The sequence below is a fragment of the Anopheles coustani genome, chromosome 2, assembly GCF_943734705.1.
Source record: "Anopheles coustani chromosome 2, idAnoCousDA_361_x.2, whole genome shotgun sequence".
Classification (NCBI taxonomy): Eukaryota; Metazoa; Arthropoda; class Insecta; order Diptera; family Culicidae; genus Anopheles; species Anopheles coustani.
Window position 1 is genome coordinate 17,810,192 of NC_071289.1, and position 15,270 is coordinate 17,825,461.

General features: G+C 47.3%; 1 protein-coding gene across 1 annotated transcript in view; it reads right to left on the reverse strand.

Annotated features, from left to right (window-relative positions):
* The window catches only part of LOC131262167 (serine-rich adhesin for platelets-like), a 71,219-nt gene that overhangs the window by 25,252 nt on the left and 30,697 nt on the right, over positions 1–15,270 (reverse strand). The window contains exon 2 of the mRNA XM_058264105.1: positions 6,653–6,789. The gene's annotated coding sequence lies outside the window, so the exon portion shown is untranslated. The remainder of the gene's footprint in view (positions 1–6,652; positions 6,790–15,270) is intronic.

Here is a 15,270-nt window from a genome sequence, read left to right on the forward strand (position 1 = left end):
CGATGAACCTCACGGAGTTTTCGATCGAGATCGACGAGATTGGTTCGCATTTCGGTTCTCACAACGACGGCCTCCGGTGGTCAGGGTTCGCATCGCGTGGTCGGCCGAGCTTCCGAAGGATGGGAACGAACCGAAGATTATGATGGTATTTCAGCAATTCGAAAATTGGCCATCAGCGGCTAAGTGTTCGATTCGTTTGTCGGGCGCCGATCCGTGGGCAGTGTTTTATGAGAGTTGGAACGCAGATTCCTTTCCACACCTACCCGAAAAGGTTGGCGGATCGTGGCTTTGCATATTTTTTAAACTCGTTCCAAACGTACAAAACTTGACGATGCTTTCGGATGGCCATTTTTCGTCCATCATGCGAACCAAATCTTTTCCGCTTAGAGCATAACTAAACGCTGCCGGGTGATAACGATCACGGCCGACTAACGCGCAGCGAGCTGGAACGCTGGAAAATGGCCACAATTAACGCAACTAAATTGATTCAAAAGCAGGGCGAGCGTTGGCAAAAATAGTAAGACAAACAGGCAAAGCAGAACAACAATTTAACACATTCGATGGCGCCGCTTGGCGAGCTGACAAACGCTTGGCGGCGAATGATAAATCTCCCGTGAAGTCGGCGCATCGCCGCTAATGAAAGCATTATGAACACGCGCGCGCGCAAGGAAAGGTGAGTCCGCTTCGTTTTTCGCGTTTATCTGTCTGGTTTAAGCGCTGGAATATTTGCGTGAGCACATTAAAAAGCAATTAAAGAATAATTTTGCTTGAAACGAAAATTGTTTTCGTAACGCGGTCTTTTGTCCACACCTTTCGCCAAGTGTGCAATTGGTTGTTTCTAAATTCACACAATTTATATTCACATGTATGATAATTTATAGCTATGTTTTGGTGCATCGGTGGATCAGAAACCTCCTTTCGATATTTCAAATTCATTGACCATTCCATTCCATTTTTTATCGCCAGCATGACATCAGAACGTTGCCACACCGTTCGCGTTCGGTTACGTCAATGTTTCCATCAAATGTTAATATTGATTCTGAAGCCTACATCATTGTCAACGAAATTGCTCATCGAAAGGCAAGGTCGTCCATCTATCAACCTGGGCAGCCGCGTCGACGAAGAAGTCAGCCCACAACAACAAAGTTAACTTTATAAGCAGTAAACTGTGGGATTAGCGAGCAGTTGGAAGGTTTTCTGTCAGCCCTGCGGCAAAGGGTAGGGGGAGGATCTAGCATCATTAGCCGAGAAAGGCAGATTAAGGTTACCGAAGGTGTAGTTACCAGTTTCGGAGCTCGCACGGTGGAGTGTTTGGGTTCGCTGATGAAATCTTCCCAGCGGCGCTGCTTTGGAAGTGGAAGTGTGTGCATTCTGCTTGCAACATATACGTAATTGTACTTTTTTTTCTACTAACTTCTAGCGACCTAAACGCATCGGTCGGTCATCGCTTCACGTACACTCCGTGTGGCATGTACATGCCCCATAATTGCCAGTGACCTTTTGGTCGGCTTCAGTTTTGGTTTCTCCGGCCGGCGTACAACGATTGCGTACCGGTGGGTAATGACCGGTGTCTGGGTTGGGTGTTGGACAGCATCCCGCCACCTGAGAAGCATAAATACATCAATCATGTCCGCGGCGACGCAACGTTCCAGTGTGTTGTGGCACGCACCAATAGTGGTTCACATCTTCACAGTGCCCCGAAAAATTGGAACGTTCTGGTCCGCTTGATGTCGTGATCGTCGGTGTTTCACGATCCCTCCGGAAGAGAGTCAACCCACTGAAGGGAGAAAACCGCTCGCCCTCGAACTGTACCTCGTTCAAGATGGAAAACCCCAGCATAGTATTATGTTGGAAAAAAAGAACCTAAAATGCACCTTCATCGACGTTAACAGAGTTGAAGATGAATCGGGAGATTAGAAATCTTCCACATGGCAAACACAAAAAAAAACGGAACAACACAGAGAAGGAAGAGGAAAGAATCTAGTAACTTCTTCATTTGTCTTCACGTAAAAAAAGTGGAGGATTATTACGATCCAATTACAGATCGCCACGGGGCACAACAGCGGCTTTGTTGTGGTCCAAGAGTCCAAGATGACGTGTCCGAGTGATGCCCCCAACGGAGGGGAAACGTGTTGAAACTGTTCAGCAAGCAAGAAGAAAAGCCTCGCCTAGGTTTGTCCATTTTATTCCGAATCATTAGTGACGTGCTTTGCAGAAAAAGAAGTGATTCACGCCATCGTAGAATCATTTAAAATTCGACACATCATCAACCGATTGTAGTAAACGACATTGAAAACTATTAATGGCACAAGGAGAAAGACAAGTATAGTTTAAATGAAGGTCGCATTTTTTAATTGAAACATACCTTCGTAGACTAAAAGATGGCAAGTCAAACAAGTGCGTCACATAAAGTTATTTTTCCAAGCATATCTGTCTGCTGCCGGACAACAGGTGTCGATCGTCTAATTACTCGATCTTTTTCCGGCGACGAAACTCAACACTCTTTCCGGCGGATCACGTAGCACTTTTGTGAAATGCGCAGTAGAATTTCCCCCACGAAAAGCTCTCACTCTCGAGCGCAAAAAAAAACAAAACTAATGGGGAGGAAGATGTGCATCCCAGCCCATCTTTGGCACATGTTCAATGTTTTCCTGCGCACCGCTCGCATCATATTTCCTCCCCGAGAAACCGGCGGGCGCACGGGAGTACGGTCCAATTCAGCACGGTCGGTTTAATCTGATCCGCTTTGCCTGCGCCACCACATTCGCTACCGGAGCGTTCGGAGTCGGAAACGACCACGAGGAGCACATGGTAGCTTTTCTCTCCTTTCCCGGTTTTAGCTTTTTACCTTTTCCATTCGTTTGCGTCGATTCCCCAAGATGAAACTGCTGATCGTTCACCGTATGCGGTGTGCGTTATGGGGATCTTTTGGTGTTTGTTTTCTTTCCGCAAGCGGTTCCACCATAAAGAGTTTCAGTTTCCTTCTCCGGGGGGCGAAGATGATCCGACAGCGCTTGCCATTTTTTTTCCCACCGGCCAGTTTGGAGTCCCTCCTTCGATATTCATCCCTTCTTCGATCCACTGTTTACTTTCATAAAGGGTGAGAAAATTGGAACGCAACGTCTGCACCGGGTCCGTTCGAGCGAGCGAGCAACCAAACCACGAGGCTAACGTTTAAATGAAGGGCTTTTATTAATTAACAGCCCCAAGTGCGCCCGGCTCCCGTCCATTAGGCTCCCCGTTGGGAAACGGATCGTGAAAATCGCACCCGCAAATGGCTAAAACGGGGGATAACTTCTGCAACGCGATCGAACCATCCGGCTCACTCTAACGTGGATGGATGGGGATAAAAGGGTATCGAAAGGTAGTCTCTGAGTCGGATCGCATAAAAATTCATACCGAACGACCACCTAAAGCGATCCGTTAGGTAAGAATTGTCCTTCGGTAGAAGAGAAAAAAACCCCAACGACAAATTTCTACCAAGGATGTTGTAGTTTTTGCTCACTTTCCAGCATCCGGTTACCCTTTTAGCTTGCTTGTGAAACGGCTTCAGTCTCAGTTTTTGGAGGGAAATCGAATTTTTTTACCGTTTCCTTAATCCTACCTTAGGCTTTCGGGTGTCATCTGTTACCGCCGGCGAAGTTTACCTAATTTCCTTGCCAAAAACCAAACGAATCCCTCTTGGATTTCTACAGCTTCAAGTAAAAGATATTTATTTAAAAAAAACCACGGTTCGCAAAAAAAACCAATGAAACATTTTCCCACAAAGAACGGGTAGTGAAATTGCCTCGTTTTGTAACATAAACACTCAAAAAAGTGTCACACCCGATGAAATAAATCTTCGCAATTTAGATGAGTATCTCGTCGGGCGGCTTCACTTACTACTCATCCCAAAACAGCATGGCGAAATGTGTTTGACCTTCTTTTCCGCCGCACTGGAACATGTCACACGCATGGGGGAGCCCTAATTTTGGGAATCGGTTCGTTAACAAGTACCCATACGAAGTGCGCGCACACGGCCAATTGCTGAATGGGCCGCGCCAGCCACCGGGACACTGGTCCGGGTTTAGTGTTGTGGTACGATGATTTATGCGACTCCGGTGGCGGCATTTTTTAATCATCATTTTGGCATTTTGTTTTGGTGCGCTGATGCGGCCCTTGTTTTTTTGTTTCTGCCTTTTTGTTGTTGCTTAATGTCGGCGGCGTTTGCCGTCCTCAGCACTTTTCCGCCGGTCACTCTCACGTGCTCGCATGTCTCTTGCTTTTGTGGTTCATAAAAATTGCGCCCGAGTGAAACTGGACGGTGGGAAACTTGGTCAGTTGGACCGTCCGAGAAGCGACGTTTTTTTGACGCACGGCGGAAGCCTTCGATGGATGGGAAAAACCCTCAGTCAACTTCGGTCGTCCTACGACGCTTTCTTTTTCTTACACTAGCGCAACTTTTTGGCAATGAAACGAATAAACCTTCAACCATCGTCGTTAAACTCGCCTAGTAACTAATTGTAATGTGTTAGTTAGCAAGTAATGGCAATAATATGCACCATAACCCTTCCCTTTTCCCGTACGACTAGGAAAAGGTGTGGAAATGGAGAAAAGTGACGATGCTCATGAATGAAAGCACTCCGAGGCAGGAAAGGGGTGGTGATAAGAGTATTAATGCAGCGTAAAAGCTACCCCATCGAGCGACCCTTTGAATCATTCATGAAACGGTTAAATTAAAACACACAAATTGTTTTCCGGTTACGCACGAGGAGCACGTTCAAAGTCACGTGTTTTGGGGTGTGCGGTAACAATTATGCAGCGCATTATACTTTACAACCGATAACCGTGTATGGTAACGGTTGTGAGCCTTTTGTTAAATGTTTTTATTGTAAAATTTAATCACGATTTTATGCACCATTCGTTGCGCTCCATGACAATTCAAAATCCATTACTCATAACGGAATTCGGGAGAAGGTGGTGGGGTGCAGTAGACATTCCTTCTCAAGGGCAGGGACATTCCTTCGATCGTACAGTGACGAGAATATCAGCATGCTGCACTTGCGACAGCAGCAGTTAGCATAATTTATCACAATGCTAGAAATAAAAAAAAATGTCTATCCAAAGATCACACGTGCGCCGTCGGTTTGTGCACCACTCGGTTGTTTATGTTTCATTCATCTCTCCTTCTGCTTTGTCTCGTTCCAACTGCGTTGAAATATTTCTACAACCATTTACCTTCACAAGGTAGTCCAGGTCGGAACACCTGACGGGGTCGCGACTTGGAGAGTCACAATAAAAACCGGCATAAACCATATCCCCCCCTCGAAGCCGCACCTGAAAACCACCACCTCCCCTTTTAAGTAACTAGGCCCCAAAGAACTTACGCTGACATATTGTCACTAGAAAAGAGTGCAATTAAATTCCACCGCAACGTTCCCAGCTGCGTTTCAGTTCGGGCTTGTCCGTCTCGTTCGGCCCGAGTGTGGTGCATTTCATAGGTTTCCTTTTGGTGTTTGCCGGTGCAGTTTTCGGTGCAGACGTCGTCCAAGTCGGGCACGTTTCGAAACGGGAGAGGAGGTTCAAATAGACATAGCACCGTTTCGACTCCGCCGGCTCGGAGTGCGATCGTTTGTTTCATGTGCGAGCATGATCGAGGAATGTTTGTTAAACATCGTCAAGCTTGTCCACATTGTCGATGAGGTTAGGTTGAGGTGGTGGAGCAGACGTGCGTTGGAAGGGGGGCATGAGCGTTGTGTTTGTTCGCATGAATATTGATCGCCTTGTTTCGGAGCATAGTTTTGGAGTTAGAAGTAATGTTCCGCTGTCTATTTGCTCCGATGTTTACGGGGTGTTACTTTATCTTCACGATCGGAGGGTTTCGTTCGGTTGGAATTCAATTAAATTCTTAAGGAACAACTAAACTTTGCTGGCCGGTCCATTGACCATTAATTTTTTCGGTCTGAACACAGGAAATTTCGTATCATTTAAATCTTTTCCGCCTAACATGTTTCTAAACCTTAAAAATATAAAACAAAACAATAAATAACATTGGAAGGCAGCACAAGAACAGTATTGGCTTGATAATGTGCGATAAGTGACTTCCTAATGGATCACCCTCTCCTACACCCAAAGTGACTTCAACGAGCACCGAGACAGTAAACCCTTGGACGGAAAGATCAAGACTCGATTATCTTTAAAATTCGTGCGCCGATGGACGACCACCAAGGAACTACAGGCTTCCCCGGCTTCGAAGGTATTTCCCTCCGATTGCTGCCCAAAAACTTGCTGTTTACCTGCGCCCCGGACGTCGCGACATAGGCCTCGAGGTGAACGTCGGATACGTCGGGTGTAGGCGTCAGGGTATAGCGTTTGACATACGTCGGAAGGGTCGAATGAGGGCTGTCAAATGAAACCTTTTCCATTACCGCTATCTGTTACTAAACATTTCAATTACCACGTCGCCCGACGACTTTCTGTTTGAATTGCGATGGTGGGTGGCTTTAAACGGCCATGTTGCCATGTCATTGGACAACTAAAGGCGATTGAAATTTTAATTTTTGGAAATAAATAAAAGTTTCATTTTAATAAAAATAAAACAACAGCAATGATGATCAACAAAAATCAAACTGATAAATAAAACTAGTTATCCACAACTTTTATAATAACTTACATTCATACTATCCGGTTGCACCAAAAGCTCGCTTCACTCCATACGTTCGGTTACCGCCTTGGTTTGCCTTCCTCCTGCACTTGTCGTTGCTCCCGTGCACGTTGTGATGCAATGCTGAACGGTTACCAAACCGTGTCCTAAACCGAGAAAGAAAAAAAACAAGCATCAAAAAGACAAAATTAGTATACGCTTTACCAACGACAACTTGCGATGGGCAAGAGCCATCAAAGGAAAACGGTAAGCAACTGAAAACGCTGCTCAAAGATGATGCGACTAATGCAACCGAAGGGCACGCGGGAGAAAAAACAACTAACTAGAAGCGACCAGATGAAAACACAGCCCGCCTTTGCCGACGCAAGCAAACAAAATCATTATGCGCAATCATCTGCCATTCGCGTTGCATTCGCGCACGTCCGTATTTTGCGTACGACTTGCGTTGAGGCTGCATTCTGTCGCCAAGTCGGGTCGGGTGGTGGTCCAGTTAGGGGATCTTTTAGGCGCGCACAAACCCAGCAACCAACAACCATCGTTGAGAACCGCTCGAGAGTGAGTTGTGCGAACTCCTAAAAGGGGCAGTCAGAACCAGTTCGCTGGAAAAGCACGACAAGCGCCCTACACACGCCGCACGTTTCCTAACGTGGTCAAGACTCGCGCGTAATCAAATCAGCTTCCCCGGCTCCATTTGGAGGTCTAGTAGCGTTTCGCTTTCGTTCGACGAGCCGGCGGGCCGGTCGTGCGTTGCGTAAGCGTTGTTGCTGCTTAAGCAGGTCGGAGGCCAAGCCGTACTTCATCTTCGCGAGCGAGAAGTCAAACGGGGGCCATGGGAACTGGTTGTAGAGGTAGAGGGTCGAGTTCCACTGACCGCAGCAGTGGAAGCCCAATCGAAGCCCAACGGTTGCAGCAGCGGTGCCGTCTAGGTCGCTTTTGGAGCAGAGCAGAGAGCTCGCGAAGTTCGCGAAGGCAGTCGTCACTTATCGGCGATTCAATAGCAAACTTTATTTGCTATCGCCTCGGAGGGCAATAAACTGTAGCATAAACTCTGCAAATGATTGCTACTTAAGGTAAATGAAGCATGTGAATTTCGTTTCGAAAGGTAAAGTTGCCTGTTTACACTCACAGCTTCGACCTGAATATAGTGTTGTCTTATTTGAAGTGAAATGACAAAGGGCATACGATCAGATAAAAATATTAAATTTAAGGGAATTACGTAACAGAAAAGTAGAAAATGCCAAGAAGCACAAAATAAAAGAACAACGCGGTAACACATTCCCTCAGATGTACAATCCTAAATGTTAAACACATGTAAATTTGTTCCTTTTTCGGAATTCGTTTATGGCCGAACGGAATGCGATGCCAGCATTGGACCAACTTTCTAGCTATCTTCTCAACATCAATCAGCACGCCCGACAGCAGCCGATCACCGGCCACTCCCGACCTACATACGGAAAGGCCTAGGAATTCAATTTGGCACACCCGGCGAATGTGTGACGCCGCTGCGAATTTTCTCACCCGCCCCGAAACGATCCGAAACGCCATGTGTGTGGCGATCGATCGGCCCAAAACGCCACTTCATTACCATCATCTGGCCCGTTTAGGAGGGGATCGAAGTTTAGCGTCTTCCAACTCCCTAAAGACCGTTTCTTACGCTGGATTAGGTTTTTACTATTTCCACACAACGAAAGTGATGACGCCAATCAAAGTCGTAAATGGAGGCCGCAAACAGAACGTTTTCAACCGATCCACCGTACGAAAGACTTGAGCGCGCCGACAGACGACGAACCCAACGAACTCGCTCGTCTTCGAACGGGTTGCATTTCCGTATGGCAAACAATTGCGGTGAAAATTAAAAGCCTTTTGCTGCTGAATGGATCTCGCTTATTGTTGTAACCATTTGATTCGAGCTTAACGCAAGCAAACCATTTCCACTCGCACATGAGGCGTAAATATTGGAGGGTGTGCCCCGTTCGAAGTCTGAAGAAGCAACGCCTGGGGCCCTCGGAATGGCCAGTCGCTACAAGAGAGAGAGACGATTTATCGCCTAATGGGTGAAGGAACAAAACTGAATCGTGAGATTTTGCTTCTTCGTTTGATTTTTCCATCGTCGTTCAAACGTCAAAACCCAGGCCGAAGTCGGTCGATGTACCTATTGTTTCGGGGGCGAGTGGTACCTTCGACGCATAGATTATTCTTCAACGAGGGGTCTTCTGGAAAACATTTCCTACCGCAACACCTGTAAGAAACGATGGAACCTACTTTAAACGATGCCGCCAACGCCAAAGCGTTACCTCACGGGCAAGGAGTTAGAAATAAAACTAAAACCTCATTACAAAAGGGGGACGCTTGGTAAAGCTGGCGTGGTGTGGCGGGAAAACGCATGCAACGGACGGGCTGTTTGCGCTATTTGCTGCAAATATAATTTCCATCAAGAGTCCGGAGTAAAGTCGGCAACGTAGAAGCACATCACAGGAAGTGGCGACGAATCGTCAGCGCTTTTCAGCTCGCCATCATCGCCGGTGGTCTTCAAACGGCAGAAGCCGCCATCGTGAGGTGGGTGTTGGGCATGAAAACGCCCTTCGCTTTAGCCTGTTTGCAGGCGAGCAAATTCATTTAATCGCTAAACGCTGCGAAAGGTCCGCTTGGCCGCGGGTTCGAAGGAAGCAACACTCATAATTTCTATCAACAGGGTGCGGTCCGGGTTGATTGCTAAACGGCTTCTCCCCTTCCTGCAGAAACCCGGTATGCTTATCACGCAACCGCAAAACAGCAGCATGTTGTCGGCACGGAAGAAACTATAGGTATCGCTTCCGGTTCGATCGATCAATCATGCTGCCCATGACATTATGTAAATATATATCACATCGCCGGCGATGTAATTTCGCTGAGTGTAGAAAAACCCTGAAAGGAAATCTTCGGCCGACGGGCGAAAGTGTTCCTGGAACGATTATTTTATAATCCACGCCCTGAACCGAACCGATCGGGGTTTCTTTTCCCCCCCTCAAGCGCATCCCATTTTACTTCGCGATAAAATTCCTCGAATCTTTCGCCATTTGAGATGGGGGGTTTGGTAAACGGTAAACAAAGCGGCAGTGAAATGAAAAAAGGACCAGGCTTTCTTGTGCAGCTCTACGCGTCCATAATCCCCTCCGATGTCGTGACGAGCGACGTCAAGTGCCGCAAACAGGCAGGGAGTCGAATTCACGACACGTCTCTTCGCCCGGGACGGAATAACTTCATAATTATTTCTAATGTGTTCATCAACGGCGCGTCGTCAACCGGGCGTCAATCGCGCAGATAGTAGCGCTCGCCGGTTTTCCACAAGGAAAAGCGAGCGGGAGGGGGGAAAACGAGGCAAACAAACACTTTGCACACGCTGTTTGCGTATCGTAGTGGCGCAGTTTCCCTTGAAGATGGCTTCATACACACACACGCAGGGTGGAAGGGTTCAGATGGCGGCACATTCATCTCCAGCCGCTCCAGGGCGATTGGGCTTCGAATAATGATGAGGATCGGACGGCGATGATGGCGATGATGTACCACGTCGTGCGGAATGTGTTTGCGTCAACTTTCAGGTTTTCGGCATGCAGCATCGGCGCATGCTGTCATGACGAGGACGACGACTACGACGACGAAGTCGTGCGGATCACTTAATGAGACATCTCCCAGCGACCGAGAGACGGTGACTTCAACGCGGCGTAACCGACGAACCCGTAACAAAGCGACGACGAAGCGAGTTGTAACAAAGCGAGGAATAAAAAAAAACTGTCAGAAACGTTAGAAAAATTAATAACCAAACACGAGGAAGCCGCAAGCGAGAGTTGAACACATTCCTTCGGCCACAACCTTGGCCTCGGAATCACATCTTGTACACGGCAGAAAACTAAAGCCGCCGGTGGCGAAATTATTGACCGGCTAATTTATGGATTTTCGGGTGGCGGTTCCTGCTCGGTTTCGGCTCCCATTCTGTCCTTCCGTTTCGTCCACCTTCCTACGAGCTGCCAAAGAAATCTTCGCGCACAACAAGACGATAATGACCGGTCCCGGTGAAAGGTGTGATTAAACAGACACCACAATTATGCCGTTGGAGGCCATATAGGAGGTACTTTTGCATTCCGTAGGACCCCGCCTTTCGGCAACAATGTGTGCAATTCTTGGGGACTCGATGCGTCGCGAACGATTCTTCATTTCGCGACGTGATTTGCCGAAGGCAGAAAACACAAAGTCACACATTACTCCTGCATATTCTAGCGGGCAATGAAAGCATAAATTAAATTCATACTTCACTCCACTCCATCATCATAATCGACGCCGGCGAATAGAACTCGTGACATCGTTTGCAGTCAATTGTTGAATAATTCAATATTGATCATACAATTATCGGCGTTTCGCATTCGATTGCCCCTCTCGGTTTCGTTGAATCTTTTCTTTTTCGCTCGCTGAATATTGATGCCCTGTGTGACTGGAAAAATGTTTTTCACATATGTTTAGAGCCTCGAATGATGAACTTTTACAACAGTGTAACAATTCACGTCTTATCGGCAATGCGACGGCGAGACTTCTCGAGCGAACTTCTGACATCATCATTCGTGGTGGAAGGCTGTGACTAAAGGTACAGAATATCTGCGACCGTAGAATTGTCTAGACATCACGTCATCGAAACTTTTCCGTTTTGTTCTACGAATCCCACCACTCACCCTTGTTACTCACCTCAAGAGAGGTGTAAACCGTTGGTGCAAATGCACTTCTCACCCAGAGGGTGGTAGCTCGCGAGGGAATAGGGCCTGTCTATTCCGATGGCGTCTAACTTTTTTGATCCGTACATCCTACGCCGCATTAAGGCATTAGAGGTTTGCCCTTTTGACGAAGCGTTACGCCATCGTAGGGGCATATGGAGGGCTCCAGGAACGTGATAGAATACCGGTGCTAGGTCATCGGCTCGGACCAAAAACGGACCCGCGTCCGGTTGTTCGCTTCCGAACGTTGCCAATCCGTTCCGATTTGTTCGTTCAGTTTCCTTTCCAGCACACGCCCGCGGTTCAAGGTGTACCACTTCCTCCGAAAACAGAGCTTATGGCGCCTTCGACGTCCAACGTGCACATAAGTCGATGGAACGACCGGCTGAAACTCGATCTGCCGAATGGAATTAACCCAGAAAAAGACGAGCTCAATCAAGCGCATAACGCACCGCGAGCATGGGGAGGATTTTATTCTCTTTCCTTTTTCTATATTTCTTTCCTTACTCGGTGTGCTTACGATAAATGTCTCTGGTGTACGAAACATTGTCGCGGCAAGCGTGCCGGAGCCCGGGGCAGGAAAGTCACCGCGGATAAACCATTCGATCGATGATGTCTCGAATGTCCACCAGTCCCTTTCCGCCATGCTTCCGAACGCGTGCGCATCATGTTCGGAAAAGAAAAGGAATCAGGAAAAAGTTGTCACTTTCAATCGTGGCGACGGATTGGGTACGTCCGGCGCCGCTTTTACGGCGAGTTTGACAGGTCCGGGACATCTTTCGACGACGTGTCGGACGGGTTGAAAATGCCTTCAGCACGACAGCACGGTTGTGGGCAATGTTTTAAACCAATAAAATCAACCCTTCCAACGTCGGCGGAGGGGTATAAAGTTCAAATCAAACTCACATTTCGTCCAGCGCGGGCCGCGGTTTTAATGTCACTTGTTGTTGTCCTGTTCAAAAACGACATGCTCCTTTCACTTCTTGTCCCTACTTTGTGTCAATTAACTCGTAACATGTAACTATCACCAACGCGGGATGGGAAAGCTCCTGCTTTTCCCACCAACATAGACAACCTTCCTCTGCGGAAGCAGCAAATGTGTTTTTCTGCAATTGATTTGCTCATTTGTTGCCAAACACGACCGCGAATGAACCGTGACAAGTGCAAAATCACACACGAAAAAAAAAGAATGTCCACGACATTAGGAAGCAAACGAGCGTTGTAACACAAGGGATTTCTTTTTGTGTGTGAACAAAAAGAAATTATGATGAGATATGGATGGCACCGCCATTTACCCCTTGGTCCAGCTAATGTGCATCCCCGGGAAGGGAGCGAATAACAACGCCACAACGCCGAAGCAACACGACTTCCTTTCATTATCAACGTCTTAGCTAACGGGATGCGTACCAAAAGCGGACATCGTACGGAGGCTCATTAGGGTGGCGGAGAGGAAATGAAAATCTATATTTGGACAGACGTAGGAACCCTTTTTTTTATCCACCACACTAACACACACATACTCGTAGCTACCCGGAAAGCAGGGAGTAAAACAAGACGAGCTCAAAAAAAGCAAGTAGAAACCTCCTAAATCAAATAAATCTAACGACACACAACGGGTAACAAGGAGCCCGGCTTGTGGGGCGGGAAGGAGAGGGGAAGAAAAGAAAAACCCTCGTCGGTCATCTCCCTAACGGTTGGCAATAAAAGCACAACATTTTCTGTCAAACCCGGTCAACCCATCACCATCCCAACACGGCCGGTAATGGCGAATAATTACTGTTTCGGACTCATAATTCCTACATTGACAAGGCCATTTTCTTCCACCCCGTCTCCGGCGGGGACATTCCCCCGTCTCCTTCTTCTTCGTCACACAGCCCGGGATACAGTTAAGTCCACTTCCTTAATTGCCAAAATTGAATGTGGTTGTTTGCCGACCGTCGATTACGCAATCCAAGCTCCGAGTGTGCTTATCTCCGGGGGCGACATCGCACACGTCGTCGACGTCGTGGTGTCCATTAAGTTCCCCTCGCCGGGGAGGAACGGGGAGGACCACTTACAGGAGGAACTCGGGAGCGTGTTTTGGGGTTGTTTTTTTCATTTCCCAGCGACTTTGGTTAAATTGTTTCCATCAAACGAGGTACCGTTTGGGGAGGCTCTCTAGAACATAACTGCATGTACCGCTAGATACACCGGGGTAATAAGCTTCTCGGAACGCGAGCGAAGAACTTCATTCGTTGTTTTGTTTTTGAGTGGAGAATTCCACCGCTGAAATTTAGGGAAATCTACCTGCAGCAACACGGAGGACACTTGATCTTTCACACGAAACTTTTACGTAACATTACCCCAAAAGCAAAAAGCCTCTTCCGAAATACTGGCGTAAGGCCTTCGCTTTAAGTGCAGAGAAAGCTACCCTCAACCGGCCTCAAGTCGCCGAATTTCTTTAACAAGATTGTCCCTGAAATCGTTGGTCCGTCTTCCAATTAACACTTCCGCCCTCCGAATGGACGCTAATCGGTAGACGGTGCGGTACTCGAAAAATCAAACCCCTCTTGAGATGTGATCACAAGGGTTCGTCGCCTGCCTTAGCTCAACTCTTTCGTCCCCGTGCGTGCGCGCTAATCGCGGGGAAGATTAATTGGATTTTGCATCCACTTACCCATCCCGCGTATGCCTTCATGCTTCATTTTCCCCCCCGCCGACCAATGACAGACCGATTCATTTCGCTCGCCATTAGCATGATGGCCACACACGCACACACAATCTGCACACTTACGGATGCTCTTGCGACCGGACGCGGCAAGTGTTTAAGGTCGATCTTGGTGCAGAGACCGTCGCAGTTCCGTGCAAAAAAAAAAAAAACGATCAAAAGTGAAAGAGCGGAAGTAGTTGTTGAGTGAACGCGAGGTGAGAAACGCTGTTTTGCGCGTGGAAAAGAAACTCCCATCGGATCCACTTAGCCGCCGCGAAGAGCAAACTGTGGCTGCGCGTGTGTTCGAAATTGGCGGTTAAGTGAAAGATCTATGGACGTGATTTGTTCTCTGGTTGATGGAGCGTCTTTGAGGCAGTTTGAAGGCATTTGTTTCGAGGGTCATTTGGGCGCTATTTGCAAGCGGCGAGACCTTCTTTCCATTAGCTGCGTGATATAAGAATGTTTCCTCTCGAAAATTCAACCAGCATCAAGTGAAGTGCACTCGAAATGAAACGGATGACGGTGCATTTGAAAGCTAGCCCGAGCGGATTAAGGTAAAAAACATACCATTTTGAAAACAGAGATATTGAATAAAATTGCATTAAAATGAAGCAAAACATTCGATCAATTGACTAGACTTTCATGGTTGGAAAAAAGATCTTCTTCGTTGTAATATTTAACACCCTACACGTGTTGGTGTTAAATTTCTCCATATTCCAATGAGGATAACAAGAAAAGACGAGTACCAGATCTACTGAACTAAATTTCGAAGAAGGTTCCAAATGAAGCGCAGACTAACAACTAACAAACCCTAATGCAATCTGTGCCACACGCGCGAACCTTCTTCTATCAATGGTAGCATAAAACGTACCACCCAAAGGTCCAACGAATTGTTTGATGCCCTCATTCCAATTTCCAGCGCCTTCACCTGCTACCGCGATGATGCGTGTCTTGCGTGAACTTGACTGAGTTTTTGGTGGGTCGATAGTAATAAAAAAACACACACAAACACACACTGGAAAAGATGAATCTATTCCAATCAAACCCACCACCAAACGCACCCACGGGTATGCGTTTGTTTACGTTGATCGAGGTAAATACGGTGTTGGAGAAACAAATCCAAGCTAGTTTTGGATGCACGCCGGGGCGCCTTGACCATGACTGGAATTCGAAAGTGGAGTAAATAACACTCTAGTGCG